At 45.2% G+C, this 25,508-nt stretch overlaps 37 non-coding genes across 37 annotated transcripts; 18 read left to right on the top strand and 19 right to left on the bottom strand.

Moving 5' to 3' along the window:
* Window positions 1-341: 341 nt before the first annotated feature.
* Window positions 342-460, bottom strand: LOC134622236 (5S ribosomal RNA). The gene has a single exon (XR_010092933.1). It is a non-coding gene; the product is annotated as a 5S ribosomal RNA (ribosomal RNA).
* A 357-nt stretch (window positions 461-817) lies between these two features.
* On the top strand, window positions 818-936 carry LOC134621819 (5S ribosomal RNA). Its single transcript, XR_010092538.1, has one exon. It is a non-coding gene; the product is annotated as a 5S ribosomal RNA (ribosomal RNA).
* Window positions 937-1,610: 674 nt separating this feature from the next.
* Window positions 1,611-1,729, bottom strand: LOC134622234 (5S ribosomal RNA). The gene has a single exon (XR_010092932.1). It is a non-coding gene; the product is annotated as a 5S ribosomal RNA (ribosomal RNA).
* Window positions 1,730-2,086: 357 nt separating this feature from the next.
* On the top strand, window positions 2,087-2,205 carry LOC134621813 (5S ribosomal RNA). Its single transcript, XR_010092532.1, has one exon. It is a non-coding gene; the product is annotated as a 5S ribosomal RNA (ribosomal RNA).
* Window positions 2,206-2,879: 674 nt separating this feature from the next.
* On the bottom strand, window positions 2,880-2,998 carry LOC134622232 (5S ribosomal RNA). The gene has a single exon (XR_010092930.1). It is a non-coding gene; the product is annotated as a 5S ribosomal RNA (ribosomal RNA).
* Window positions 2,999-3,355: 357 nt separating this feature from the next.
* Window positions 3,356-3,474, top strand: LOC134621812 (5S ribosomal RNA). The gene has a single exon (XR_010092531.1). It is a non-coding gene; the product is annotated as a 5S ribosomal RNA (ribosomal RNA).
* Window positions 3,475-4,148: 674 nt separating this feature from the next.
* On the bottom strand, window positions 4,149-4,267 carry LOC134622231 (5S ribosomal RNA). The gene has a single exon (XR_010092929.1). It is a non-coding gene; the product is annotated as a 5S ribosomal RNA (ribosomal RNA).
* A 357-nt stretch (window positions 4,268-4,624) lies between these two features.
* Window positions 4,625-4,743, top strand: LOC134621805 (5S ribosomal RNA). The gene has a single exon (XR_010092530.1). It is a non-coding gene; the product is annotated as a 5S ribosomal RNA (ribosomal RNA).
* Window positions 4,744-5,591: 848 nt separating this feature from the next.
* LOC134621618 (5S ribosomal RNA) lies at window positions 5,592-5,710 on the bottom strand. Its single transcript, XR_010092368.1, has one exon. It is a non-coding gene; the product is annotated as a 5S ribosomal RNA (ribosomal RNA).
* A 357-nt stretch (window positions 5,711-6,067) lies between these two features.
* On the top strand, window positions 6,068-6,186 carry LOC134621794 (5S ribosomal RNA). Its single transcript, XR_010092529.1, has one exon. It is a non-coding gene; the product is annotated as a 5S ribosomal RNA (ribosomal RNA).
* An 848-nt stretch (window positions 6,187-7,034) lies between these two features.
* Window positions 7,035-7,153, bottom strand: LOC134621688 (5S ribosomal RNA). Its single transcript, XR_010092435.1, has one exon. It is a non-coding gene; the product is annotated as a 5S ribosomal RNA (ribosomal RNA).
* Window positions 7,154-7,510: 357 nt separating this feature from the next.
* Window positions 7,511-7,629, top strand: LOC134621782 (5S ribosomal RNA). Its single transcript, XR_010092523.1, has one exon. It is a non-coding gene; the product is annotated as a 5S ribosomal RNA (ribosomal RNA).
* Window positions 7,630-8,477: 848 nt separating this feature from the next.
* Window positions 8,478-8,596, bottom strand: LOC134621686 (5S ribosomal RNA). The gene has a single exon (XR_010092433.1). It is a non-coding gene; the product is annotated as a 5S ribosomal RNA (ribosomal RNA).
* Window positions 8,597-8,953: 357 nt separating this feature from the next.
* LOC134622132 (5S ribosomal RNA) lies at window positions 8,954-9,072 on the top strand. The gene has a single exon (XR_010092835.1). It is a non-coding gene; the product is annotated as a 5S ribosomal RNA (ribosomal RNA).
* A 674-nt stretch (window positions 9,073-9,746) lies between these two features.
* Window positions 9,747-9,865, bottom strand: LOC134621653 (5S ribosomal RNA). Its single transcript, XR_010092402.1, has one exon. It is a non-coding gene; the product is annotated as a 5S ribosomal RNA (ribosomal RNA).
* Window positions 9,866-10,222: 357 nt separating this feature from the next.
* On the top strand, window positions 10,223-10,341 carry LOC134621769 (5S ribosomal RNA). The gene has a single exon (XR_010092512.1). It is a non-coding gene; the product is annotated as a 5S ribosomal RNA (ribosomal RNA).
* Window positions 10,342-11,015: 674 nt separating this feature from the next.
* Window positions 11,016-11,134, bottom strand: LOC134622230 (5S ribosomal RNA). The gene has a single exon (XR_010092928.1). It is a non-coding gene; the product is annotated as a 5S ribosomal RNA (ribosomal RNA).
* Window positions 11,135-11,491: 357 nt separating this feature from the next.
* Window positions 11,492-11,610, top strand: LOC134621757 (5S ribosomal RNA). Its single transcript, XR_010092501.1, has one exon. It is a non-coding gene; the product is annotated as a 5S ribosomal RNA (ribosomal RNA).
* Window positions 11,611-12,458: 848 nt separating this feature from the next.
* LOC134622229 (5S ribosomal RNA) lies at window positions 12,459-12,577 on the bottom strand. Its single transcript, XR_010092927.1, has one exon. It is a non-coding gene; the product is annotated as a 5S ribosomal RNA (ribosomal RNA).
* Window positions 12,578-12,934: 357 nt separating this feature from the next.
* LOC134621746 (5S ribosomal RNA) lies at window positions 12,935-13,053 on the top strand. The gene has a single exon (XR_010092490.1). It is a non-coding gene; the product is annotated as a 5S ribosomal RNA (ribosomal RNA).
* A 674-nt stretch (window positions 13,054-13,727) lies between these two features.
* LOC134622228 (5S ribosomal RNA) lies at window positions 13,728-13,846 on the bottom strand. Its single transcript, XR_010092926.1, has one exon. It is a non-coding gene; the product is annotated as a 5S ribosomal RNA (ribosomal RNA).
* Window positions 13,847-14,203: 357 nt separating this feature from the next.
* On the top strand, window positions 14,204-14,322 carry LOC134621734 (5S ribosomal RNA). The gene has a single exon (XR_010092478.1). It is a non-coding gene; the product is annotated as a 5S ribosomal RNA (ribosomal RNA).
* Window positions 14,323-15,170: 848 nt separating this feature from the next.
* Window positions 15,171-15,289, bottom strand: LOC134622227 (5S ribosomal RNA). Its single transcript, XR_010092925.1, has one exon. It is a non-coding gene; the product is annotated as a 5S ribosomal RNA (ribosomal RNA).
* A 357-nt stretch (window positions 15,290-15,646) lies between these two features.
* Window positions 15,647-15,765, top strand: LOC134621722 (5S ribosomal RNA). Its single transcript, XR_010092467.1, has one exon. It is a non-coding gene; the product is annotated as a 5S ribosomal RNA (ribosomal RNA).
* Window positions 15,766-16,439: 674 nt separating this feature from the next.
* LOC134622226 (5S ribosomal RNA) lies at window positions 16,440-16,558 on the bottom strand. Its single transcript, XR_010092924.1, has one exon. It is a non-coding gene; the product is annotated as a 5S ribosomal RNA (ribosomal RNA).
* Window positions 16,559-16,915: 357 nt separating this feature from the next.
* Window positions 16,916-17,034, top strand: LOC134621710 (5S ribosomal RNA). The gene has a single exon (XR_010092456.1). It is a non-coding gene; the product is annotated as a 5S ribosomal RNA (ribosomal RNA).
* Window positions 17,035-17,880: 846 nt separating this feature from the next.
* Window positions 17,881-18,004, bottom strand: LOC134621779 (5S ribosomal RNA). The gene has a single exon (XR_010092521.1). It is a non-coding gene; the product is annotated as a 5S ribosomal RNA (ribosomal RNA).
* A 357-nt stretch (window positions 18,005-18,361) lies between these two features.
* On the top strand, window positions 18,362-18,480 carry LOC134621699 (5S ribosomal RNA). Its single transcript, XR_010092445.1, has one exon. It is a non-coding gene; the product is annotated as a 5S ribosomal RNA (ribosomal RNA).
* An 848-nt stretch (window positions 18,481-19,328) lies between these two features.
* On the bottom strand, window positions 19,329-19,447 carry LOC134621637 (5S ribosomal RNA). Its single transcript, XR_010092386.1, has one exon. It is a non-coding gene; the product is annotated as a 5S ribosomal RNA (ribosomal RNA).
* Window positions 19,448-19,804: 357 nt separating this feature from the next.
* LOC134621687 (5S ribosomal RNA) lies at window positions 19,805-19,923 on the top strand. The gene has a single exon (XR_010092434.1). It is a non-coding gene; the product is annotated as a 5S ribosomal RNA (ribosomal RNA).
* An 848-nt stretch (window positions 19,924-20,771) lies between these two features.
* Window positions 20,772-20,890, bottom strand: LOC134621784 (5S ribosomal RNA). Its single transcript, XR_010092525.1, has one exon. It is a non-coding gene; the product is annotated as a 5S ribosomal RNA (ribosomal RNA).
* A 357-nt stretch (window positions 20,891-21,247) lies between these two features.
* LOC134621675 (5S ribosomal RNA) lies at window positions 21,248-21,366 on the top strand. Its single transcript, XR_010092423.1, has one exon. It is a non-coding gene; the product is annotated as a 5S ribosomal RNA (ribosomal RNA).
* An 848-nt stretch (window positions 21,367-22,214) lies between these two features.
* LOC134621636 (5S ribosomal RNA) lies at window positions 22,215-22,333 on the bottom strand. Its single transcript, XR_010092385.1, has one exon. It is a non-coding gene; the product is annotated as a 5S ribosomal RNA (ribosomal RNA).
* A 357-nt stretch (window positions 22,334-22,690) lies between these two features.
* On the top strand, window positions 22,691-22,809 carry LOC134621663 (5S ribosomal RNA). Its single transcript, XR_010092412.1, has one exon. It is a non-coding gene; the product is annotated as a 5S ribosomal RNA (ribosomal RNA).
* Window positions 22,810-23,657: 848 nt separating this feature from the next.
* On the bottom strand, window positions 23,658-23,776 carry LOC134621738 (5S ribosomal RNA). Its single transcript, XR_010092482.1, has one exon. It is a non-coding gene; the product is annotated as a 5S ribosomal RNA (ribosomal RNA).
* A 357-nt stretch (window positions 23,777-24,133) lies between these two features.
* Window positions 24,134-24,252, top strand: LOC134621652 (5S ribosomal RNA). The gene has a single exon (XR_010092401.1). It is a non-coding gene; the product is annotated as a 5S ribosomal RNA (ribosomal RNA).
* Window positions 24,253-25,100: 848 nt separating this feature from the next.
* LOC134621737 (5S ribosomal RNA) lies at window positions 25,101-25,219 on the bottom strand. The gene has a single exon (XR_010092481.1). It is a non-coding gene; the product is annotated as a 5S ribosomal RNA (ribosomal RNA).
* Window positions 25,220-25,508: the final 289 nt, after the last annotated feature.

The following is a 25,508-nucleotide window of genomic DNA, read 5'->3' as shown; positions in this document are numbered from 1 at the left end:
TGTAACCCATTTTGTTGTGATTTAAAAAACAATTTAGAGTGAAGGATATTGATTGGTTTCTATTTTTTTTAATACCTGCACATGACAGCACAGCTGTAATGCATACTCAATGCTGCAAACTTCACGTCATAAACATTTGTGAGTGTGTGCACAAAAACATCTACAGGTGCTCTGTGCATGTACAGTGATATTGATATAACGCTTGAAGATTTTGACATTACTACATCAGTGGGAGAGCTCTTTGCGCAAGACTCACTAACCATCCTATTAGAAAATGAGCTAAAAGAGTGCCTCAGATTCGTTTCAATATTTAAACTGTCATTTGCGTGTTGAAGTGCAAAAGCTTACAGCACCCGGTATTCCCAGGCGGTCACCCATCCAAGTACTGACCAGGCCCGGCCCTGCTTGGCTGCCGAGATCAGACGAGATCGGGCGTGTTCAGGGCGGTATGGCCGTAAGCGAGGGAACGCTTCAGAAACAGCCTTTTTATACATGCTGTGATGACACAGTCATGCTTACGTTTTCATGTTCTGTATACAAGCTGAATTCTCCAAACCGCAAAAATGTTGGACTTCCAAATGGTCCTAACACACTGTGTGCTCGCTGTCACTTTAACACTGTGCTGTGAGAACCTAACATGTGTTATTATCGTGATGTTACTGCGGGAAAAGCATTTTTGCAGCTCAATGTTGAAGCTGCAGTTAACAACAAAGGTTTGCATGTTCTCGCTGTAACACATGAAGTTTAGCACAATACTATAGTTTAAACGCTGTGACATTTGCAGCCTATAAAAGGTCTTTTATAGCGGGCTTCACTCGCTTACGGCCATACCACCCTGAACACGCCCGATCTCGTCTGATCTCGGAAGCTAAGCAGGGTCGGGCCTGGTCAGTACTTGGATGGGAGACCGCCTGGGAATACCAGGTGCTGTAAGCTTTTGCACTTCAACACACAAACGGCAGAGGGCGCTGCTGCTCACTCAGTGGAGGCAGCTTCAGGAAAGGCTTCGTGACAACGCTCCTGATTGCCTTTCGCTTTTGTGTAAAACAAAAAAACAACAAGAACGAAATATTTAGGAAATGCACAAACTTATTTATTCCGTAAATGCAGAAAATGTCTATGGCTAGTCCGTCTGGGCTCAGTAGTGAGGAACTTGTTAACCTTGTAGTGTGCAGCAGGCACAGTGTCCACCTGACACCCATGAGCAACGAGTTTTAATTCTTATTGGCTGCTGGCTGCGGTCCTCGACAACGGGGTTCATGTCGATACTGTAACCCATTTTGTTGTGATTTAAAAAACAATTTAGAGTGAAGGATATTGATTGGTTTCTATTTTTTTTAATACCTGCACATGACAGCACAGCTGTAATGCATACTCAATGCTGCAAACTTCACGTCATAAACATTTGTGAGTGTGTGCACAAAAACATCTACAGGTGCTCTGTGCATGTACAGTGATATTGATATAACGCTTGAAGATTTTGACATTACTACATCAGTGGGAGAGCTCTTTGCGCAAGACTCACTAACCATCCTATTAGAAAATGAGCTAAAAGAGTGCCTCAGATTCGTTTCAATATTTAAACTGTCATTTGCGTGTTGAAGTGCAAAAGCTTACAGCACCCGGTATTCCCAGGCGGTCACCCATCCAAGTACTGACCAGGCCCGGCCCTGCTTGGCTGCCGAGATCAGACGAGATCGGGCGTGTTCAGGGCGGTATGGCCGTAAGCGAGGGAACGCTTCAGAAACAGCCTTTTTATACATGCTGCGATGACACAGTCATGCTTACGTTTTCATGTTCTGTATACAAGCTGAATTCTCCAAACCGCAAAAATGTTGGACTTCCAAATGGTCCTAACACACTGTGTGCTCGCTGTCACTTTAACACTGTGCTGTGAGAACCTAACATGTGTTATTATCGTGATGTTACTGCGGGAAAAGCATTTTTGCAGCTCAATGTTGAAGCTGCAGTTAACAACAAAGGTTTGCATGTTCTCGCTGTAACACATGAAGTTTAGCACAATACTATAGTTTAAACGCTGTGACATTTGCAGCCTATAAAAGGTCTTTTATAGCGGGCTTCACTCGCTTACGGCCATACCACCCTGAACACGCCCGATCTCGTCTGATCTCGGAAGCTAAGCAGGGTCGGGCCTGGTCAGTACTTGGATGGGAGACCGCCTGGGAATACCAGGTGCTGTAAGCTTTTGCACTTCAACACACAAACGGCAGAGGGCGCTGCTGCTCACTCAGTGGAGGCAGCTTCAGGAAAGGCTTCGTGACAACGCTCCTGATTGCCTTTCGCTTTTGTGTAAAACAAAAAAACAACAAGAACGAAATATTTAGGAAATGCACAAACTTATTTATTCCGTAAATGCAGAAAATGTCTATGGCTAGTCCGTCTGGGCTCAGTAGTGAGGAACTTGTTAACCTTGTAGTGTGCAGCAGGCACAGTGTCCACCTGACACCCATGAGCAACGAGTTTTAATTCTTATTGGCTGCTGGCTGCGGTCCTCGACAACGGGGTTCATGTAGATACTGTAACCCATTTTGTTGTGATTTAAAAAACAATTTAGAGTGAAGGATATTGATTGGTTTCTATTTTTTTTAATACCTGCACATGACAGCACAGCTGTAATGCATACTCAATGCTGCAAACTTCACGTCATAAACATTTGTGAGTGTGTGCACAAAAACATCTACAGGTGCTCTGTGCATGTACAGTGATATTGATATAACGCTTGAAGATTTTGACATTACTACATCAGTGGGAGAGCTCTTTGCGCAAGACTCACTAACCATCCTATTAGAAAATGAGCTAAAAGAGTGCCTCAGATTCGTTTCAATATTTAAACTGTCATTTGCGTGTTGAAGTGCAAAAGCTTACAGCACCCGGTATTCCCAGGCGGTCACCCATCCAAGTACTGACCAGGCCCGGCCCTGCTTGGCTGCCGAGATCAGACGAGATCGGGCGTGTTCAGGGCGGTATGGCCGTAAGCGAGGGAACGCTTCAGAAACAGCCTTTTTATACATGCTGTGATGACACAGTCATGCTTACGTTTTCATGTTCTGTATACAAGCTGAATTCTCCAAACCGCAAAAATGTTGGACTTCCAAATGGTCCTAACACACTGTGTGCTCGCTGTCACTTTAACACTGTGCTGTGAGAACCTAACATGTGTTATTATCGTGATGTTACTGCGGGAAAAGCATTTTTGCAGCTCAATGTTGAAGCTGCAGTTAACAACAAAGGTTTGCATGTTCTCGCTGTAACACATGAAGTTTAGCACAATACTATAGTTTAAACGCTGTGACATTTGCAGCCTATAAAAGGTCTTTTATAGCGGGCTTCACTCGCTTACGGCCATACCACCCTGAACACGCCCGATCTCGTCTGATCTCGGAAGCTAAGCAGGGTCGGGCCTGGTCAGTACTTGGATGGGAGACCGCCTGGGAATACCAGGTGCTGTAAGCTTTTGCACTTCAACACACAAACGGCAGAGGGCGCTGCTGCTCACTCAGTGGAGGCAGCTTCAGGAAAGGCTTCGTGACAACGCTCCTGATTGCCTTTCGCTTTTGTGTAAAACAAAAAAACAACAAGAACGAAATATTTAGGAAATGCACAAACTTATTTATTCCGTAAATGCAGAAAATGTCTATGGCTAGTCCGTCTGGGCTCAGTAGTGAGGAACTTGTTAACCTTGTAGTGTGCAGCAGGCACAGTGTCCACCTGACACCCATGAGCAACGAGTTTTAATTCTTATTGGCTGCTGGCTGCGGTCCTCGACAACGGGGTTCATGTCGATACTGTAACCCATTTTGTTGTGATTTAAAAAACAATTTAGAGTGAAGGATATTGATTGGTTTCTATTTTTTTTAATACCTGCACATGACAGCACAGCTGTAATGCATACTCAATGCTGCAAACTTCACGTCATAAACATTTGTGAGTGTGTGCACAAAAACATCTACAGGTGCTCTGTGCATGTACAGTGATATTGATATAACGCTTGAAGATTTTGACATTACTACATCAGTGGGAGAGCTCTTTGCGCAAGACTCACTAACCATCCTATTAGAAAATGAGCTAAAAGAGTGCCTCAGATTCGTTTCAATATTTAAACTGTCATTTGCGTGTTGAAGTGCAAAAGCTTACAGCACCCGGTATTCCCAGGCGGTCACCCATCCAAGTACTGACCAGGCCCGGCCCTGCTTGGCTGCCGAGATCAGACGAGATCGGGCGTGTTCAGGGCGGTATGGCCGTAAGCGAGGGAACGCTTCAGAAACAGCCTTTTTATACATGCTGTGATGACACAGTCATGCTTACGTTTTCATGTTCTGTATACAAGCTGAATTCTCCAAACCGCAAAAATGTTGGACTTCCAAATGGTCCTAACACACTGTGTGCTCGCTGTCACTTTAACACTGTGCTGTGAGAACCTAACATGTGTTATTATCGTGATGTTACTGCGGGAAAAGCATTTTTGCAGCTCAATGTTGAAGCTGCAGTTAACAACAAAGGTTTGCATGTTCTCGCTGTAACACATGAAGTTTAGCACAATACTATAGTTTAAACGCTGTGACATTTGCAGCCTATAAAAGGTCTTTTATAGCGGGCTTCACTCGCTTACGGCCATACCACCCTGAACACGCCCGATCTCGTCTGATCTCGGAAGCTAAGCAGGGTCGGGCCTGGTCAGTACTTGGATGGGAGACCGCCTGGGAATACCAGGTGCTGTAAGCTTTTGCACTTCAACACACAAACGGCAGAGGGCGCTGCTGCTCACTCAGTGGAGGCAGCTTCAGGAAAGGCTTCGTGACAACGCTCCTGATTGCCTTTCGCTTTTGTGTAAAACAAAAAAACAACAAGAACGAAATATTTAGGAAATGCACAAACTTATTTATTCCGTAAATGCAGAAAATGTCTATGGCTAGTCCGTCTGGGCTCAGTAGTGAGGAACTTGTTAACCTTGTAGTGTGCAGCAGGCACAGTGTCCACCTGACACCCATGAGCAACGAGTTTTAATTCTTATTGGCTGCTGGCTGCGGTCCCGAAGAATACTGCGTAAATGCGCATCAATGTGATACCCTGAGCAGGGAACACGATATCATGGAGTTTCTAACATGGAGCAAGGTGAAGGTGATGCTACTATCCAGGACAGCCCCTGCTTAGCTTCAGAGGTCAGATGAGTTCAGGCGTGGTATGGCCGTAAGTGAGAGGCTTCCTCGACAACGGGGTTCATGTAGATACTGTAACCCATTTTGTTGTGATTTAAAAAACAATTTAGAGTGAAGGATATTGATTGGTTTCTATTTTTTTTAATACCTGCACATGACAGCACAGCTGTAATGCATACTCAATGCTGCAAACTTCACGTCATAAACATTTGTGAGTGTGTGCACAAAAACATCTACAGGTGCTCTGTGCATGTACAGTGATATTGATATAACGCTTGAAGATTTTGACATTACTACATCAGTGGGAGAGCTCTTTGCGCAAGACTCACTAACCATCCTATTAGAAAATGAGCTAAAAGAGTGCCTCAGATTCGTTTCAATATTTAAACTGTCATTTGCGTGTTGAAGTGCAAAAGCTTACAGCACCCGGTATTCCCAGGCGGTCACCCATCCAAGTACTGAACAGGCCCGGCCCTGCTTGGCTGCCGAGATCAGACGAGATCGGGCGTGTTCAGGGCGGTATGGCCGTAAGCGAGGGAACGCTTCAGAAACAGCCTTTTTATACATGCTGTGATGACACAGTCATGCTTACGTTTTCATGTTCTGTATACAAGCTGAATTCTCCAAACCGCAAAAATGTTGGACTTCCAAATGGTCCTAACACACTGTGTGCTCGCTGTCACTTTAACACTGTGCTGTGAGAACCTAACATGTGTTATTATCGTGATGTTACTGCGGGAAAAGCATTTTTGCAGCTCAATGTTGAAGCTGCAGTTAACAACAAAGGTTTGCATGTTCTCGCTGTAACACATGAAGTTTAGCACAATACTATAGTTTAAACGCTGTGACATTTGCAGCCTATAAAAGGTCTTTTATAGCGGGCTTCACTCGCTTACGGCCATACCACCCTGAACACGCCCGATCTCGTCTGATCTCGGAAGCTAAGCAGGGTCGGGCCTGGTCAGTACTTGGATGGGAGACCGCCTGGGAATACCAGGTGCTGTAAGCTTTTGCACTTCAACACACAAACGGCAGAGGGCGCTGCTGCTCACTCAGTGGAGGCAGCTTCAGGAAAGGCTTCGTGACAACGCTCCTGATTGCCTTTCGCTTTTGTGTAAAACAAAAAAACAACAAGAACGAAATATTTAGGAAATGCACAAACTTATTTATTCCGTAAATGCAGAAAATGTCTATGGCTAGTCCGTCTGGGCTCAGTAGTGAGGAACTTGTTAACCTTGTAGTGTGCAGCAGGCACAGTGTCCACCTGACACCCATGAGCAACGAGTTTTAATTCTTATTGGCTGCTGGCTGCGGTCCCGAAGAATACTGCGTAAATGCGCATCAATGTGATACCCTGAGCAGGGAACACGATATCATGGAGTTTCTAACATGGAGCAAGGTGAAGGTGATGCTACTATCCAGGACAGCCCCTGCTTAGCTTCAGAGGTCAGATGAGCTCAGGCGTGGTATGGCCGTAAGTGAGAGGCTTCCTCGACAACGGGGTTCATGTAGATACTGTAACCCATTTTGTTGTGATTTAAAAAACAATTTAGAGTGAAGGATATTGATTGGTTTCTATTTTTTTTAATACCTGCACATGACAGCACAGCTGTAATGCATACTCAATGCTGCAAACTTCACGTCATAAACATTTGTGAGTGTGTGCACAAAAACATCTACAGGTGCTCTGTGCATGTACAGTGATATTGATATAACGCTTGAAGATTTTGACATTACTACATCAGTGGGAGAGCTCTTTGCGCAAGACTCACTAACCATCCTATTAGAAAATGAGCTAAAAGAGTGCCTCAGATTCGTTTCAATATTTAAACTGTCATTTGCGTGTTGAAGTGCAAAAGCTTACAGCACCCGGTATTCCCAGGCGGTCACCCATCCAAGTACTGACCAGGCCCGGTCCTGCTTGGCTGCCGAGATCAGACGAGATCGGGCGTGTTCAGGGCGGTATGGCCGTAAGCGAGGGAACGCTTCAGAAACAGCCTTTTTATACATGCTGTGATGACACAGTCATGCTTACGTTTTCATGTTCTGTATACAAGCTGAATTCTCCAAACCGCAAAAATGTTGGACTTCCAAATGGTCCTAACACACTGTGTGCTCGCTGTCACTTTAACACTGTGCTGTGAGAACCTAACATGTGTTATTATCGTGATGTTACTGCGGGAAAAGCATTTTTGCAGCTCAATGTTGAAGCTGCAGTTAACAACAAAGGTTTGCATGTTCTCGCTGTAACACATGAAGTTTAGCACAATACTATAGTTTAAACGCTGTGACATTTGCAGCCTATAAAAGGTCTTTTATAGCGGGCTTCACTCGCTTACGGCCATACCACCCTGAACACGCCCGATCTCGTCTGATCTCGGAAGCTAAGCAGGGTCGGGCCTGGTCAGTACTTGGATGGGAGACCGCCTGGGAATACCAGGTGCTGTAAGCTTTTGCACTTCAACACACAAACGGCAGAGGGCGCTGCTGCTCACTCAGTGGAGGCAGCTTCAGGAAAGGCTTCGTGACAACGCTCCTGATTGCCTTTCGCTTTTGTGTAAAACAAAAAAACAACAAGAACGAAATATTTAGGAAATGCACAAACTTATTTATTCCGTAAATGCAGAAAATGTCTATGGCTAGTCCGTCTGGGCTCAGTAGTGAGGAACTTGTTAACCTTGTAGTGTGCAGCAGGCACAGTGTCCACCTGACACCCATGAGCAACGAGTTTTAATTCTTATTGGCTGCTGGCTGCGGTCCCGAAGAATACTGCGTAAATGCGCATCAATGTGATACCCTGAGCAGGGAACACGATATCATGGAGTTTCTAACATGGAGCAAGGTGAAGGTGATGCTACTATCCAGGACAGCCCCTGCTTAGCTTCAGAGGTCAGATGAGCTCAGGCGTGGTATGGCCGTAAGTGAGAGGCTTCCTCGACAACGGGGTTCATGTAGATACTGTAACCCATTTTGTTGTGATTTAAAAAACAATTTAGAGTGAAGGATATTGATTGGTTTCTATTTTTTTTAATACCTGCACATGACAGCACAGCTGTAATGCATACTCAATGCTGCAAACTTCACGTCATAAACATTTGTGAGTGTGTGCACAAAAACATCTACAGGTGCTCTGTGCATGTACAGTGATATTGATATAACGCTTGAAGATTTTGACATTACTACATCAGTGGGAGAGCTCTTTGCGCAAGACTCACTAACCATCCTATTAGAAAATGAGCTAAAAGAGTGCCTCAGATTCGTTTCAATATTTAAACTGTCATTTGCGTGTTGAAGTGCAAAAGCTTACAGCACCCGGTATTCCCAGGCGGTCACCCATCCAAGTACTGACCAGGCCCGGTCCTGCTTGGCTGCCGAGATCAGACGAGATCGGGCGTGTTCAGGGCGGTATGGCCGTAAGCGAGGGAACGCTTCAGAAACAGCCTTTTTATACATGCTGTGATGACACAGTCATGCTTACGTTTTCATGTTCTGTATACAAGCTGAATTCTCCAAACCGCAAAAATGTTGGACTTCCAAATGGTCCTAACACACTGTGTGCTCGCTGTCACTTTAACACTGTGCTGTGAGAACCTAACATGTGTTATTATCGTGATGTTACTGCGGGAAAAGCATTTTTGCAGCTCAATGTTGAAGCTGCAGTTAACAACAAAGGTTTGCATGTTCTCGCTGTAACACATGAAGTTTAGCACAATACTATAGTTTAAACGCTGTGACATTTGCAGCCTATAAAAGGTCTTTTATAGCGGGCTTCACTCGCTTACGGCCATACCACCCTGAACACGCCCGATCTCGTCTGATCTCGGACGCTAAGCAGGGTCGGGCCTGGTCAGTACTTGGATGGGAGACCGCCTGGGAATACCAGGTGCTGTAAGCTTTTGCACTTCAACACACAAACGGCAGAGGGCGCTGCTGCTCACTCAGTGGAGGCAGCTTCAGGAAAGGCTTCGTGACAACGCTCCTGATTGCCTTTCGCTTTTGTGTAAAACAAAAAAACAACAAGAACGAAATATTTAGGAAATGCACAAACTTATTTATTCCGTAAATGCAGAAAATGTCTATGGCTAGTCCGTCTGGGCTCAGTAGTGAGGAACTTGTTAACCTTGTAGTGTGCAGCAGGCACAGTGTCCACCTGACACCCATGAGCAACGAGTTTTAATTCTTATTGGCTGCTGGCTGCGGTCCTCGACAACGGGGTTCATGTCGATACTGTAACCCATTTTGTTGTGATTTAAAAAACAATTTAGAGTGAAGGATATTGATTGGTTTCTATTTTTTTTAATACCTGCTCATGACAGCACAGCTGTAATGCATACTCAATGCTGCAAACTTCACGTCATAAACATTTGTGAGTGTGTGCACAAAAACATCTACAGGTGCTCTGTGCATGTACAGTGATATTGATATAACGCTTGAAGATTTTGACATTACTACATCAGTGGGAGAGCTCTTTGCGCAAGACTCACTAACCATCCTATTAGAAAATGAGCTAAAAGAGTGCCTCAGATTCGTTTCAATATTTAAACTGTCATTTGCGTGTTGAAGTGCAAAAGCTTACAGCACCCGGTATTCCCGGGCGGTCACCCATCCAAGTACTGACCAGGCCCGGCCCTGCTTGGCTGCCGAGATCAGACGAGATCGGGCGTGTTCAGGGCGGTATGGCCATAAGCGAGGGAACGCTTCAGAAACAGCCTTTTTATACATGCTGTGATGACACAGTCATGCTTACGTTTTCATGTTCTGTATACAAGCTGAATTCTCCAAACCGCAAAAATGTTGGACTTCCAAATGGTCCTAACACACTGTGTGCTCGCTGTCACTTTAACACTGTGCTGTGAGAACCTAACATGTGTTATTATCGTGATGTTACTGCGGGAAAAGCATTTTTGCAGCTCAATGTTGAAGCTGCAGTTAACAACAAAGGTTTGCATGTTCTCGCTGTAACACATGAAGTTTAGCACAATACTATAGTTTAAACGCTGTGACATTTGCAGCCTATAAAAGGTCTTTTATAGCGGGCTTCACTCGCTTACGGCCATACCACCCTGAACACGCCCGATCTCGTCTGATCTCGGAAGCTAAGCAGGGTCGGGCCTGGTCAGTACTTGGATGGGAGACCGCCTGGGAATACCAGGTGCTGTAAGCTTTTGCACTTCAACACACAAACGGCAGAGGGCGCTGCTGCTCACTCAGTGGAGGCAGCTTCAGGAAAGGCTTCGTGACAACGCTCCTGATTGCCTTTCGCTTTTGTGTAAAACAAAAAAACAACAAGAACGAAATATTTAGGAAATGCACAAACTTATTTATTCCGTAAATGCAGAAAATGTCTATGGCTAGTCCGTCTGGGCTCAGTAGTGAGGAACTTGTTAACCTTGTAGTGTGCAGCAGGCACAGTGTCCACCTGACACCCATGAGCAACGAGTTTTAATTCTTATTGGCTGCTGGCTGCGGTCCTCGACAACGGGGTTCATGTCGATACTGTAACCCATTTTGTTGTGATTTAAAAAACAATTTAGAGTGAAGGATATTGATTGGTTTCTATTTTTTTTAATACCTGCACATGACAGCACAGCTGTAATGCATACTCAATGCTGCAAACTTCACGTCATAAACATTTGTGAGTGTGTGCACAAAAACATCTACAGGTGCTCTGTGCATGTACAGTGATATTGATATAACGCTTGAAGATTTTGACATTACTACATCAGTGGGAGAGCTCTTTGCGCAAGACTCACTAACCATCCTATTAGAAAATGAGCTAAAAGAGTGCCTCAGATTCGTTTCAATATTTAAACTGTCATTTGCGTGTTGAAGTGCAAAAGCTTACAGCACCCGGTATTCCCAGGCGGTCACCCATCCAAGTACTGACCAGGCCCGGCCCTGCTTGGCTGCCGAGATCAGACGAGATCGGGCGTGTTCAGGGCGGTATGGCCGTAAGCGAGGGAACGCTTCAGAAACAGCCTTTTTATACATGCTGTGATGACACAGTCATGCTTACGTTTTCATGTTCTGTATACAAGCTGAATTCTCCAGACCGCAAAAATGTTGGACTTCCAAATGGTCCTAACACACTGTGTGCTCGCTGTCACTTTAACACTGTGCTGTGAGAACCTAACATGTGTTATTATCGTGATGTTACTGCGGGAAAAGCATTTTTGCAGCTCAATGTTGAAGCTGCAGTTAACAACAAAGGTTTGCATGTTCTCGCTGTAACACATGAAGTTTAGCACAATACTATAGTTTAAACGCTGTGACATTTGCAGCCTATAAAAGGTCTTTTATAGCGGGCTTCACTCGCTTACGGCCATACCACCCTGAACACGCCCGATCTCGTCTGATCTCGGAAGCTAAGCAGGGTCGGGCCTGGTCAGTACTTGGATGGGAGACCGCCTGGGAATACCAGGTGCTGTAAGCTTTTGCACTTCAACACACAAACGGCAGAGGGCGCTGCTGCTCACTCAGTGGAGGCAGCTTCAGGAAAGGCTTCGTGACAACGCTCCTGATTGCCTTTCGCTTTTGTGTAAAACAAAAAAACAACAAGAACGAAATATTTAGGAAATGCACAAACTTATTTATTCCGTAAATGCAGAAAATGTCTATGGCTAGTCCGTCTGGGCTCAGTAGTGAGGAACTTGTTAACCTTGTAGTGTGCAGCAGGCACAGTGTCCACCTGACACCCATGAGCAACGAGTTTTAATTCTTATTGGCTGCTGGCTGCGGTCCCGAAGAATACTGCGTAAATGCGCATCAATGTGATACCCTGAGGAGGGAACACGATATCATGGAGTTTCTAACATGGAGCAAGGTGAAGGTGATGCTACTATCCAGGACAGCCCCTGCTTAGCTTCAGAGGTCAGATGAGCTCAGGCGTGGTATGGCCGTAAGTGAGAGGCTTCCTCGACAACGGGGTTCATGTAGATACTGTAACCCATTTTGTTGTGATTTAAAAAACAATTTAGAGTGAAGGATATTGATTGGTTTCTATTTTTTTTAATACCTGCACATGACAGCACAGCTGTAATGCATACTCAATGCTGCAAACTTCACGTCATAAACATTTGTGAGTGTGTGCACAAAAACATCTACAGGTGCTCTGTGCATGTACAGTGATATTGATATAACGCTTGAAGATTTTGACATTACTACATCAGTGGGAGAGCTCTTTGCGCAAGACTCACTAACCATCCTATTAGAAAATGAGCTAAAAGAGTGCCTCAGATTCGTTTCAATATTTAAACTGTCATTTGCGTGTTGAAGTGCAAAAGCTTACAGCACCCGGTATTCCCAGGCGGTCACCCATCCAAGTACTGACCAGGCCCGGCCCTGCTTGGCTGCCGAGATCAGACGAGATCGGGCGTGTTCAGGGCGGTATGGCCGTAAGCGAGGGAACGCTTCAGAAACAGCCTTTTTATACATGCTGTGATGACACAGTCATGCTTACGTTTTCATGTTCTGTATACAAGCTGAATTCTCCAAACCGCAAAAATGTTGGACTTCCAAATGGTCCTAACACACTGTGTGCTCGCTGTCACTTTAACACTGTGCTGTGAGAACCTAACATGTGTTATTATCGTGATGTTACTGCGGGAAAAGCATTTTTGCAGCTCAATGTTGAAGCTGCAGTTAACAACAAAGGTTTGCATGTTCTCGCTGTAACACATGAAGTTTAGCACAATACTATAGTTTAAACGCTGTGACATTTGCAGCCTATAAAAGGTCTTTTATAGCGGGCTTCACTCGCTTACGGCCATACCACCCTGAACACGCCCGATCTCGTCTGATCTCGGAAGCTAAGCAGGGTCGGGCCTGGTCAGTACTTGGATGGGAGACCGCCTGGGAATACCAGGTGCTGTAAGCTTTTGCACTTCAACACACAAACGGCAGAGGGCGCTGCTGCTCACTCAGTGGAGGCAGCTTCAGGAAAGGCTTCGTGACAACGCTCCTGATTGCCTTTCGCTTTTGTGTAAAACAAAAAAACAACAAGAACGAAATATTTAGGAAATGCACAAACTTATTTATTCCGTAAATGCAGAAAATGTCTATGGCTAGTCCGTCTGGGCTCAGTAGTGAGGAACTTGTTAACCTTGTAGTGTGCAGCAGGCACAGTGTCCACCTGACACCCATGAGCAACGAGTTTTAATTCTTATTGGCTGCTGGCTGAGGTCCTCGACAACGGGGTTCATGTCGATACTGTAACCCATTTTGTTGTGATTTAAAAAACAATTTAGAGTGAAGGATATTGATTGGTTTCTATTTTTTTTAATACCTGCACATGACAGCACAGCTGTAATGCATACTCAATGCTGCAAACTTCACGTCATAAACATTTGTGAGTGTGTGCACAAAAACATCTACAGGTGCTCTGTGCATGTACAGTGATATTGATATAACGCTTGAAGATTTTGACATTACTACATCAGTGGGAGAGCTCTTTGCGCAAGACTCACTAACCATCCTATTAGAAAATGAGCTAAAAGAGTGCCTCAGATTCGTTTCAATATTTAAACTGTCATTTGCGTGTTGAAGTGCAAAAGCTTACAGCACCCGGTATTCCCAGGCGGTCACCCATCCAAGTACTGACCAGGCCCGGCCCTGCTTGGCTGCCGAGATCAGACGAGATCGGGCGTGTTCAGGGCGGTATGGCCGTAAGCGAGGGAACGCTTCAGAAACAGCCTTTTTATACATGCTGTGATGACACAGTCATGCTTACGTTTTCATGTTCTGTATACAAGCTGAATTCTCCAGACCGCAAAAATGTTGGACTTCCAAATGGTCCTAACACACTGTGTGCTCGCTGTCACTTTAACACTGTGCTGTGAGAACCTAACATGTGTTATTATCGTGATGTTACTGCGGGAAAAGCATTTTTGCAGCTCAATGTTGAAGCTGCAGTTAACAACAAAGGTTTGCATGTTCTCGCTGTAACACATGAAGTTTAGCACAATACTATAGTTTAAACGCTGTGACATTTGCAGCCTATAAAAGGTCTTTTATAGCGGGCTTCACTCGCTTACGGCCATACCACCCTGAACACGCCCGATCTCGTCTGATCTCGGAAGCTAAGCAGGGTCGGGCCTGGTCAGTACTTGGATGGGAGACCGCCTGGGAATACCAGGTGCTGTAAGCTTTTGCACTTCAACACACAAACGGCAGAGGGCGCTGCTGCTCACTCAGTGGAGGCAGCTTCAGGAAAGGCTTCGTGACAACGCTCCTGATTGCCTTTCGCTTTTGTGTAAAACAAAAAAACAACAAGAACGAAATATTTAGGAAATGCACAAACTTATTTATTCCGTAAATGCAGAAAATGTCTATGGCTAGTCCGTCTGGGCTCAGTAGTGAGGAACTTGTTAACCTTGTAGTGTGCAGCAGGCACAGTGTCCACCTGACACCCATGAGCAACGAGTTTTAATTCTTATTGGCTGCTGGCTGCGGTCCCGAAGAATACTGCGTAAATGCGCATCAATGTGATACCCTGAGGAGGGAACACGATATCATGGAGTTTCTAACATGGAGCAAGGTGAAGGTGATGCTACTATCCAGGACAGCCCCTGCTTAGCTTCAGAGGTCAGATGAGCTCAGGCGTGGTATGGCCGTAAGTGAGAGGCTTCCTCGACAACGGGGTTCATGTAGATACTGTAACCCATTTTGTTGTGATTTAAAAAACAATTTAGAGTGAAGGATATTGATTGGTTTCTATTTTTTTTAATACCTGCACATGACAGCACAGCTGTAATGCATACTCAATGCTGCAAACTTCACGTCATAAACATTTGTGAGTGTGTGCACAAAAACATCTACAGGTGCTCTGTGCATGTACAGTGATATTGATATAACGCTTGAAGATTTTGACATTACTACATCAGTGGGAGAGCTCTTTGCGCAAGACTCACTAACCATCCTATTAGAAAATGAGCTAAAAGAGTGCCTCAGATTCGTTTCAATATTTAAACTGTCATTTGCGTGTTGAAGTGCAAAAGCTTACAGCACCCGGTATTCCCAGGCGGTCACCCATCCAAGTACTGACCAGGCCCGGCCCTGCTTGGCTGCCGAGATCAGACGAGATCGGGCGTGTTCAGGGCGGTATGGCCGTAAGCGAGGGAACGCTTCAGAAACAGCCATTTTATACATGCTGTGATGACACAGTCATGCTTACGTTTTCATGTTCTGTATACAAGCTGAATTCTCCAAACCGCAAAAATGTTGGACTTCCAAATGGTCCTAACACACTGTGTGCTCGCTGTCACTTTAACACTGTGCTGTGAGAACCTAACATGTGTTATTATCGTGATGTTACTGCGGGAAAAGCATTTTTGCAGCTCAATGTTGAAGCTGCAGTTAACAACAAAGGTTTGCATGTTCTCGCTGTAACACATGAAGTTTAGCACAATACTATAGTTTAAACGCTGTGACATTTGCAGCCTATAAAAGGTCTTTTATAGCGGGCTTCACTCGCTTACGGCCATACCACCCTGAACACGCCCGATCTCGTCTGATCTCGGAAGCTAAGCAGGGTCGGGCCTGGTCAGTACTTGGATGGGAGACCGCCTGGGAATACCAGGTGCTGTAAGCTTTTGCACTTCAACACACAAACGGCAGAGGGCGCTGCTGCTCACTCAGTGGAGGCAGCTTCAGGAAAGGCTTCGTGACAACGCTCCTGATTGCCTTTCGCTTTTGTGTAAAACAAAAAAACAACAAGAACGAAATATTTAGGAAATGCACAAACTTATTTATTCCGTAAATGCAGAAAATGTCTATGGCTAGTCCGTCTGGGCTCAGTAGTGAGGAACTTGTTAACCTTGTAGTGTGCAGCAGGCACAGTGTCCACCTGACACCCATGAGCAACGAGTTTTAATTCTTATTGGCTGCTGGCTGCGGTCCTCGACAACGGGGTTCATGTCGATACTGTAACCCATTTTGTTGTGATTTAAAAAACAATTTAGAGTGAAGGATATTGATTGGTTTCTATTTTTTTTAATACCTGCACATGACAGCACAGCTGTAATGCATACTCAATGCTGCAAACTTCACGTCATAAACATTTGTGAGTGTGTGCACAAAAACATCTACAGGTGCTCTGTGCATGTACAGTGATATTGATATAACGCTTGAAGATTTTGACATTACTACATCAGTGGGAGAGCTCTTTGCGCAAGACTCACTAACCATCCTATTAGAAAATGAGCTAAAAGAGTGCCTCAGATTCGTTTCAATATTTAAACTGTCATTTGCGTGTTGAAGTGCAAAAGCTTACAGCACCCGGTATTCCCAGGCGGTCACCCATCCAAGTACTGACCAGGCCCGGCCCTGCTTGGCTGCCGAGATCAGACGAGATCGGGCGTGTTCAGGGCGGTATGGCCGTAAGCGAGGGAACGCTTCAGAAACAGCCTTTTTATACATGCTGTGATGACACAGTCATGCTTACGTTTTCATGTTCTGTATACAAGCTGAATTCTCCAAACCGCAAAAATGTTGGACTTCCAAATGGTCCTAACACACTGTGTGCTCGCTGTCACTTTAACACTGTGCTGTGAGAACCTAACATGTGTTATTATCGTGATGTTACTGCGGGAAAAGCATTTTTGCAGCTCAATGTTGAAGCTGCAGTTAACAACAAAGGTTTGCATGTTCTCGCTGTAACACATGAAGTTTAGCACAATACTATAGTTTAAACGCTGTGACATTTGCAGCCTATAAAAGGTCTTTTATAGCGGGCTTCACTGGCTTACGGCCATACCACCCTGAACACGCCCGATCTCGTCTGATCTCGGAAGCTAAGCAGGGTCGGGCCTGGTCAGTACTTGGATGGGAGACCGCCTGGGAATACCAGGTGCTGTAAGCTTTTGCACTTCAACACACAAACGGCAGAGGGCGCTGCTGCTCACTCAGTGGAGGCAGCTTCAGGAAAGGCTTCGTGACAACGCTCCTGATTGCCTTTCGCTTTTGTGTAAAACAAAAAAACAACAAGAACGAAATATTTAGGAAATGCACAAACTTATTTATTCCGTAAATGCAGAAAATGTCTATGGCTAGTCCGTCTGGGCTCAGTAGTGAGGAACTTGTTAACCTTGTAGTGTGCAGCAGGCACAGTGTCCACCTGACACCCATGAGCAACGAGTTTTAATTCTTATTGGCTGCTGGCTGCGGTCCCGAAGAATACTGCGTAAATGCGCATCAATGTGATACCCTGAGCAGGGAACACGATATCATGGAGTTTCTAACATGGAGCAAGGTGAAGGTGATGCTACTATCCAGGACAGCCCCTGCTTAGCTTCAGAGGTCAGATGAGCTCAGGCGTGGTATGGCCGTAAGTGAGAGGCTTCCTCGACAACGGGGTTCATGTAGATACTGTAACCCATTTTGTTGTGATTTAAAAAACAATTTAGAGTGAAGGATATTGATTGGTTTCTATTTTTTTTAATACCTGCACATGACAGCACAGCTGTAATGCATACTCAATGCTGCAAACTTCACGTCATAAACATTTGTGAGTGTGTGCACAAAAACATCTACAGGTGCTCTGCATGTACAGTGATATTGATATAACGCTTGAAGATTTTGACATTACTACATCAGTGGGAGAGCTCTTTGCGCAAGACTCACTAACCATCCTATTAGAAAATGAGCTAAAAGAGTGCCTCAGATTCGTTTCAATATTTAAACTGTCATTTGCGTGTTGAAGTGCAAAAGCTTACAGCACCCGGTATTCCCGGGCGGTCACCCATCCAAGTACTGACCAGGCCCGGCCCTGCCCTGCTTGGCTGCCGAGATCAGACGAGATCGGGCGTGTTCAGGGCGGTATGGCCGTAAGCGATGGAACGCTTCAGAAACAGCCTTTTTATACATGCTGTGATGACACAGTCATGCTTACGTTTTCATGTTCTGTATACAAGCTGAATTCTCCAAACCGCAAAAATGTTGGACTTCCAAATGGTCCTAACACACTGTGTGCTCGCTGTCACTTTAACACTGTGCTGTGAGAACCTAACATGTGTTATTATCGTGATGTTACTGCGGGAAAAGCATTTTTGCAGCTCAATGTTGAAGCTGCAGTTAACAACAAAGGTTTGCATGTTCTCGCTGTAACACATGAAGTTTAGCACAATACTATAGTTTAAACGCTGTGACATTTGCAGCCTATAAAAGGTCTTTTATAGCGGGCTTCACTGGCTTACGGCCATACCACCCTGAACACGCCCGATCTCGTCTGATCTCGGAAGCTAAGCAGGGTCGGGCCTGGTCAGTACTTGGATGGGAGACCGCCTGGGAATACCAGGTGCTGTAAGCTTTTGCACTTCAACACACAAACGGCAGAGGGCGCTGCTGCTCACTCAGTGGAGGCAGCTTCAGGAAAGGCTTCGTGACAACGCTCCTGATTGCCTTTCGCTTTTGTGTAAAACAAAAAAACAACAAGAACGAAATATTTAGGAAATGCACAAACTTATTTATTCCGTAAATGCAGAAAATGTCTATGGCTAGTCCGTCTGGGCTCAGTAGTGAGGAACTTGTTAACCTTGTAGTGTGCAGCAGGCACAGTGTCCACCTGACACCCATGAGCAACGAGTTTTAATTCTTATTGGCTGCTGGCTGCGGTCCCGAAGAATACTGCGTAAATGCGCATCAATGTGATACCCTGAGCAGGGAACACGATATCATGGAGTTTCTAACATGGAGCAAGGTGAAGGTGATGCTACTATCCAGGACAGCCCCTGCTTAGCTTCAGAGGTCAGATGAGTTCAGGCGTGGTATGGCCGTAAGTGAGAGGCTTCCTCGACAACGGGGTTCATGTAGATACTGTAACCCATTTTGTTGTGATTTAAAAAACAATTTAGAGTGAAGGATATTGATTGGTTTCTATTTTTTTTAATACCTGCACATGACAGCACAGCTGTAATGCATACTCAATGCTGCAAACTTCACGTCATAAACATTTGTGAGTGTGTGCACAAAAACATCTACAGGTGCTCTGTGCATGTACAGTGATATTGATATAACGCTTGAAGATTTTGACATTACTACATCAGTGGGAGAGCTCTTTGCGCAAGACTCACTAACCATCCTATTAGAAAATGAGCTAAAAGAGTGCCTCAGATTCGTTTCAATATTTAAACTGTCATTTGCGTGTTGAAGTGCAAAAGCTTACAGCACCCGGTATTCCCGGGCGGTCACCCATCCAAGTACTGACCAGGCCCGGCCCTGCTTGGCTGCCGAGATCAGACGAGATCGGGGGTGTTCAGGGCGGTATGGCCGTAAGCGAGGGAACGCTTCAGAAACAGCCTTTTTATACATGCTGTGATGACACAGTCATGCTTACGTTTTCATGTTCTGTATACAAGCTGAATTCTCCAAACCGCAAAAATGTTGGACTTCCAAATGGTCCTAACACACTGTGTGCTCGCTGTCACTTTAACACTGTGCTGTGAGAACCTAACATGTGTTATTATCGTGATGTTACTGCGGGAAAAGCATTTTTGCAGCTCAATGTTGAAGCTGCAGTTAACAACAAAGGTTTGCATGTTCTCGCTGTAACACATGAAGTTTAGCACAATACTATAGTTTAAACGCTGTGACATTTGCAGCCTATAAAAGGTCTTTTATAGCGGGCTTCACTCGCTTACGGCCATACCACCCTGAACACGCCCGATCTCGTCTGATCTCGGAAGCTAAGCAGGGTCGGGCCTGGTCAGTACTTGGATGGGAGACCGCCTGGGAATACCAGGTGCTGTAAGCTTTTGCACTTCAACACACAAACGGCAGAGGGCGCTGCTGCTCACTCAGTGGAGGCAGCTTCAGGAAAGGCTTCGTGACAACGCTCCTGATTGCCTTTCGCTTTTGTGTAAAACAAAAAAACAACAAGAACGAAATATTTAGGAAATGCACAAACTTATTTATTCCGTAAATGCAGAAAACGTCTATGGCTAGTCCGTCTGGGCTCAGTAGTGAGGAACTTGTTAACCTTGTAGTGTGCAGCAGGCACAGTGTCCACCTGACACCCATGAGCAACGAGTTTTAATTCTTATTGGCTGCTGGCTGCGGTCCCGAAGAATACTGCGTAAATGCGCATCAATGTGATACCCTGAGCAGGGAACACGATATCATGGAGTTTCTAACATGGAGCAAGGTGAAGGTGATGCTACTATCCAGGACAGCCCCTGCTTAGCTTCAGAGGTCAGATGAGTTCAGGCGTGGTATGGCCGTAAGTGAGAGGCTTCCTCGACGACGGGGTTCATGTAGATACTGTAACCCATTTTGTTGTGATTTAAAAAACAATTTAGAGTGAAGGATATTGATTGGTTTCTATTTTTTTTAATACCTGCACATGACAGCACAGCTGTAATGCATACTCAATGCTGCAAACTTCACGTCATAAACATTTGTGAGTGTGTGCACAAAAACATCTACAGGTGCTCTGTGCATGTACAGTGATATTGATATAACGCTTGAAGATTTTGACATTACTACATGAGTGGGAGAGCTCTTTGCGCAAGACTCACTAACCATCCTATTAGAAAATGAGCTAAAAGAGTGCCTCAGATTCGTTTCAATATTTAAACTGTCATTTGCGTGTTGAAGTGCAAAAGCTTACAGCACCCGGTATTCCCAGGCGGTCACCCATCCAAGTACTGACCAGGCCGGGCCCTGCTTGGTTGCCGAGATCAGACGAGATCGGGCGTGTTCAGGGCGGTATGGCCGTAAGCGAGGGAACGCTTCAGAAACAGCCTTTTTATACATGCTGTGATGACACAGTCATGCTTACGTTTTCATGTTCTGTATGCAAGCTGAATTCTCCAAACCGCAAAAATGTTGGACTTCCAAATGGTCCTAACACACTGTGTGCTCGCTGTCACTTTAACACTGTGCTGTGAGAACCTAACATGTGTTATTATCGTGATGTTACTGCGGGAAAAGCATTTTTGCAGCTCAATGTTGAAGCTGCAGTTAACAACAAAGGTTTGCATGTTCTCGCTGTAACACATGAAGTTTAGCACAATACTATAGTTTAAACGCTGTGACATTTGCAGCCTATAAAAGGTCTTTTATAGCGGGCTTCACTGGCTTACGGCCATACCACCCTGAACACGCCCGATCTCGTCTGATCTCGGAAGCTAAGCAGGGTCGGGCCTGGTCAGTACTTGGATGGGAGACCGCCTGGGAATACCAGGTGCTGTAAGCTTTTGCACTTCAACACACAAACGGCAGAGGGCGCTGCTGCTCACTCAGTGGAGGCAGCTTCAGGAAAGGCTTCGTGACAACGCTCCTGATTGCCTTTCGCTTTTGTGTAAAACAAAAAAACAACAAGAACGAAATATTTAGGAAATGCACAAACTTATTTATTCCGTAAATGCAGAAAATGTCTATGGCTAGTCCGTCTGGGCTCAGTAGTGAGGAACTTGTTAACCTTGTAGTGTGCAGCAGGCACAGTGTCCACCTGACACCCATGAGCAACGAGTTTTAATTCTTATTGGCTGCTGGCTGCGGTCCCGAAGAATACTGCGTAAATGCGCATCAATGTGATACCCTGAGGAGGGACCACGATATCATGGAGTTTCTAACATGGAGCAAGGTGAAGGTGATGCTACTATCCAGGACAGCCCCTGCTTAGTTTCAGAGGTCAGATGAGCTCAGGCGTGGTATGGCCGTAAGTGAGAGGCTTCCTCGACAACGGGGTTCATGTAGATACTGTAACCCATTTTGTTGTGATTTAAAAAACAATTTAGAGTGAAGGATATTGATTGGTTTCTATTTTTTTTAATACCTGCACATGACAGCACAGCTGTAATGCATACTCAATGCTGCAAACTTCACGTCATAAACATTTGTGAGTGTGTGCACAAAAACATCTACAGGTGCTCTGTGCATGTACAGTGATATTGATATAACGCTTGAAGATTTTGACATTACTACATCAGTGGGAGAGCTCTTTGCGCAAGACTCACTAACCATCCTATTAGAAAATGAGCTAAAAGAGTGCCTCAGATTCGTTTCAATATTTAAACTGTCATTTGCGTGTTGAAGTGCAAAAGCTTACAGCACCCGGTATTCCCGGGCGGTCACCCATCCAAGTACTGACCAGGCCCGGCCCTGCTTGGCTGCCGAGATCAGACGAGATCGGGGGTGTTCAGGGCGGTATGGCCGTAAGCGAGGGAACGCTTCAGAAACAGCCTTTTTATACATGCTGTGATGACACAGTCATGCTTACGTTTTCATGTTCTGTATACAAGCTGAATTCTCCAAACCGCAAAAATGTTGGACTTCCAAATGGTCCTAACACACTGTGTGCTCGCTGTCACTTTAACACTGTGCTGTGAGAACCTAACATGTGTTATTATCGTGATGTTACTGCGGGAAAAGCATTTTTGCAGCTCAATGTTGAAGCTGCAGTTAACAACAAAGGTTTGCATGTTCTCGCTGTAACACATGAAGTTTAGCACAATACTATAGTTTAAACGCTGTGACATTTGCAGCCTATAAAAGGTCTTTTATAGCGGGCTTCACTGGCTTACGGCCATACCACCCTGAACACGCCCGATCTCGTCTGATCTCGGAAGCTAAGCAGGGTCGGGCCTGGTCAGTACTTGGATGGGAGACCGCCTGGGAATACCAGGTGCTGTAAGCTTTTGCACTTCAACACACAAACGGCAGAGGGCGCTGCTGCTCACTCAGTGGAGGCAGCTTCAGGAAAGGCTTCGTGACAACGCTCCTGATTGCCTTTCGCTTTTGTGTAAAACAAAAAAACAACAAGAACGAAATATTTAGGAAATGCACAAACTTATTTATTCCGTAAATGCAGAAAACGTCTATGGCTAGTCCGTCTGGGCTCAGTAGTGAGGAACTTGTTAACCTTGTAGTGTGCAGCAGGCACAGTGTCCACCTGACACCCATGAGCAACGAGTTTTAATTCTTATTGGCTGCTGGCTGCGGTCCCGAAGAATACTGCGTAAATGCGCATCAATGTGATACCCTGAGCAGGGAACACGATATCATGGAGTTTCTAACATGGAGCAAGGTGAAGGTGATGCTACTATCCAGGACAGCCCCTGCTTAGCTTCAGAGGTCAGATGAGTTCAGGCGTGGTATGGCCGTAAGTGAGAGGCTTCCTCGACGACGGGGTTCATGTAGATACTGTAACCCATTTTGTTGTGATTTAAAAAACAATTTAGAGTGAAGGATATTGATTGGTTTCTATTTTTTTTAATACCTGCACATGACAGCACAGCTGTAATGCATACTCAATGCTGCAAACTTCACGTCATAAACATTTGTGAGTGTGTGCACAAAAACATCTACAGGTGCTCTGTGCATGTACAGTGATATTGATATAACGCTTGAAGATTTTGACATTACTACATGAGTGGGAGAGCTCTTTGCGCAAGACTCACTAACCATCCTATTAGAAAATGAGCTAAAAGAGTGCCTCAGATTCGTTTCAATATTTAAACTGTCATTTGCGTGTTGAAGTGCAAAAGCTTACAGCACCCGGTATTCCCAGGCGGTCACCCATCCAAGTACTGACCAGGCCGGGCCCTGCTTGGCTGCCGAGATCAGACGAGATCGGGCGTGTTCAGGGCGGTATGGCCGTAAGCGAGGGAACGCTTCAGAAACAGCCTTTTTATACATGCTGTGATGACACAGTCATGCTTACGTTTTCATGTTCTGTATGCAAGCTGAATTCTCCAAACCGCAAAAATGTTGGACTTCCAAATGGTCCTAACACACTGTGTGCTCGCTGTCACTTTAACACTGTGCTGTGAGAACCTAACATGTGTTATTATCGTGATGTTACTGCGGGAAAAGCATTTTTGCAGCTCAATGTTGAAGCTGCAGTTAACAACAAAGGTTTGCATGTTCTCGCTGTAACACATGAAGTTTAGCACAATACTATAGTTTAAACGCTGTGACATTTGCAGCCTATAAAAGGTCTTTTATAGCGGGCTTCACTGGCTTACGGCCATACCACCCTGAACACGCCCGATCTCGTCTGATCTCGGAAGCTAAGCAGGGTCGGGCCTGGTCAGTACTTGGATGGGAGACCGCCTGGGAATACCAGGTGCTGTAAGCTTTTGCACTTCAACACACAAACGGCAGAGGGCGCTGCTGCTCACTCAGTGGAGGCAGCTTCAGGAAAGGCTTCGTGACAACGCTCCTGATTGCCTTTCGCTTTTGTGTAAAACAAAAAAACAACAAGAACGAAATATTTAGGAAATGCACAAACTTATTTATTCCGTAAATGCAGAAAATGTCTATGGCTAGTCCGTCTGGGCTCAGTAGTGAGGAACTTGTTAACCTTGTAGTGTGCAGCAGGCACAGTGTCCACCTGACACCCATGAGCAACGAGTTTTAATTCTTATTGGCTGCTGGCTGCGGTCCCGAAGAATACTGCGTAAATGCGCATCAATGTGATACCCTGAGCAGGGAACACGATATCATGGAGTTTCTAACATGGAGCAAGGTGAAGGTGATGCTACTATCCAGGACAGCCCCTGCTTAGCTTCAGAGGTCAGATGAGTTCAGGCGTGGTATGGCCGTAAGTGAGAGGCTTCCTCGACGACGGGGTTCATGTAGATACTGTAACCCATTTTGTTGTGATTTAAAAAACAATTTAGAGTGAAGGATATTGATTGGTTTCTATTTTTTTTAATACCTGCACATGACAGCACAGCTGTAATGCATACTCAATGCTGCAAACTTCACGTCATAAACATTTGTGAGTGTGTGCACAAAAACATCTACAGGTGCTCTGTGCATGTACAGTGATATTGATATAACGCTTGAAGATTTTGACATTACTACATGAGTGGGAGAGCTCTTTGCGCAAGACTCACTAACCATCCTATTAGAAAATGAGCTAAAAGAGTGCCTCAGATTCGTTTCAATATTTAAACTGTCATTTGCGTGTTGAAGTGCAAAAGCTTACAGCACCCGGTATTCCCAGGCGGTCACCCATCCAAGTACTGACCAGGCCGGGCCCTGCTTGGCTGCCGAGATCAGACGAGATCGGGCGTGTTCAGGGCGGTATGGCCGTAAGCGAGGGAACGCTTCAGAAACAGCCTTTTTATACATGCTGTGATGACACAGTCATGCTTACGTTTTCATGTTCTGTATGCAAGCTGAATTCTCCAAACCGCAAAAATGTTGGACTTCCAAATGGTCCTAACACACTGTGTGCTCGCTGTCACTTTAACACTGTGCTGTGAGAACCTAACATGTGTTATTATCGTGATGTTACTGCGGGAAAAGCATTTTTGCAGCTCAATGTTGAAGCTGCAGTTAACAACAAAGGTTTGCATGTTCTCGCTGTAACACATGAAGTTTAGC

This window comes from Pelmatolapia mariae, linkage group LG23 (assembly GCF_036321145.2).
Source record: "Pelmatolapia mariae isolate MD_Pm_ZW linkage group LG23, Pm_UMD_F_2, whole genome shotgun sequence".
NCBI lineage: Eukaryota > Metazoa > Chordata > Actinopteri > Cichliformes > Cichlidae > Pelmatolapia > Pelmatolapia mariae.
This window is presented reverse-complemented; position numbering and strand designations above follow the sequence as displayed.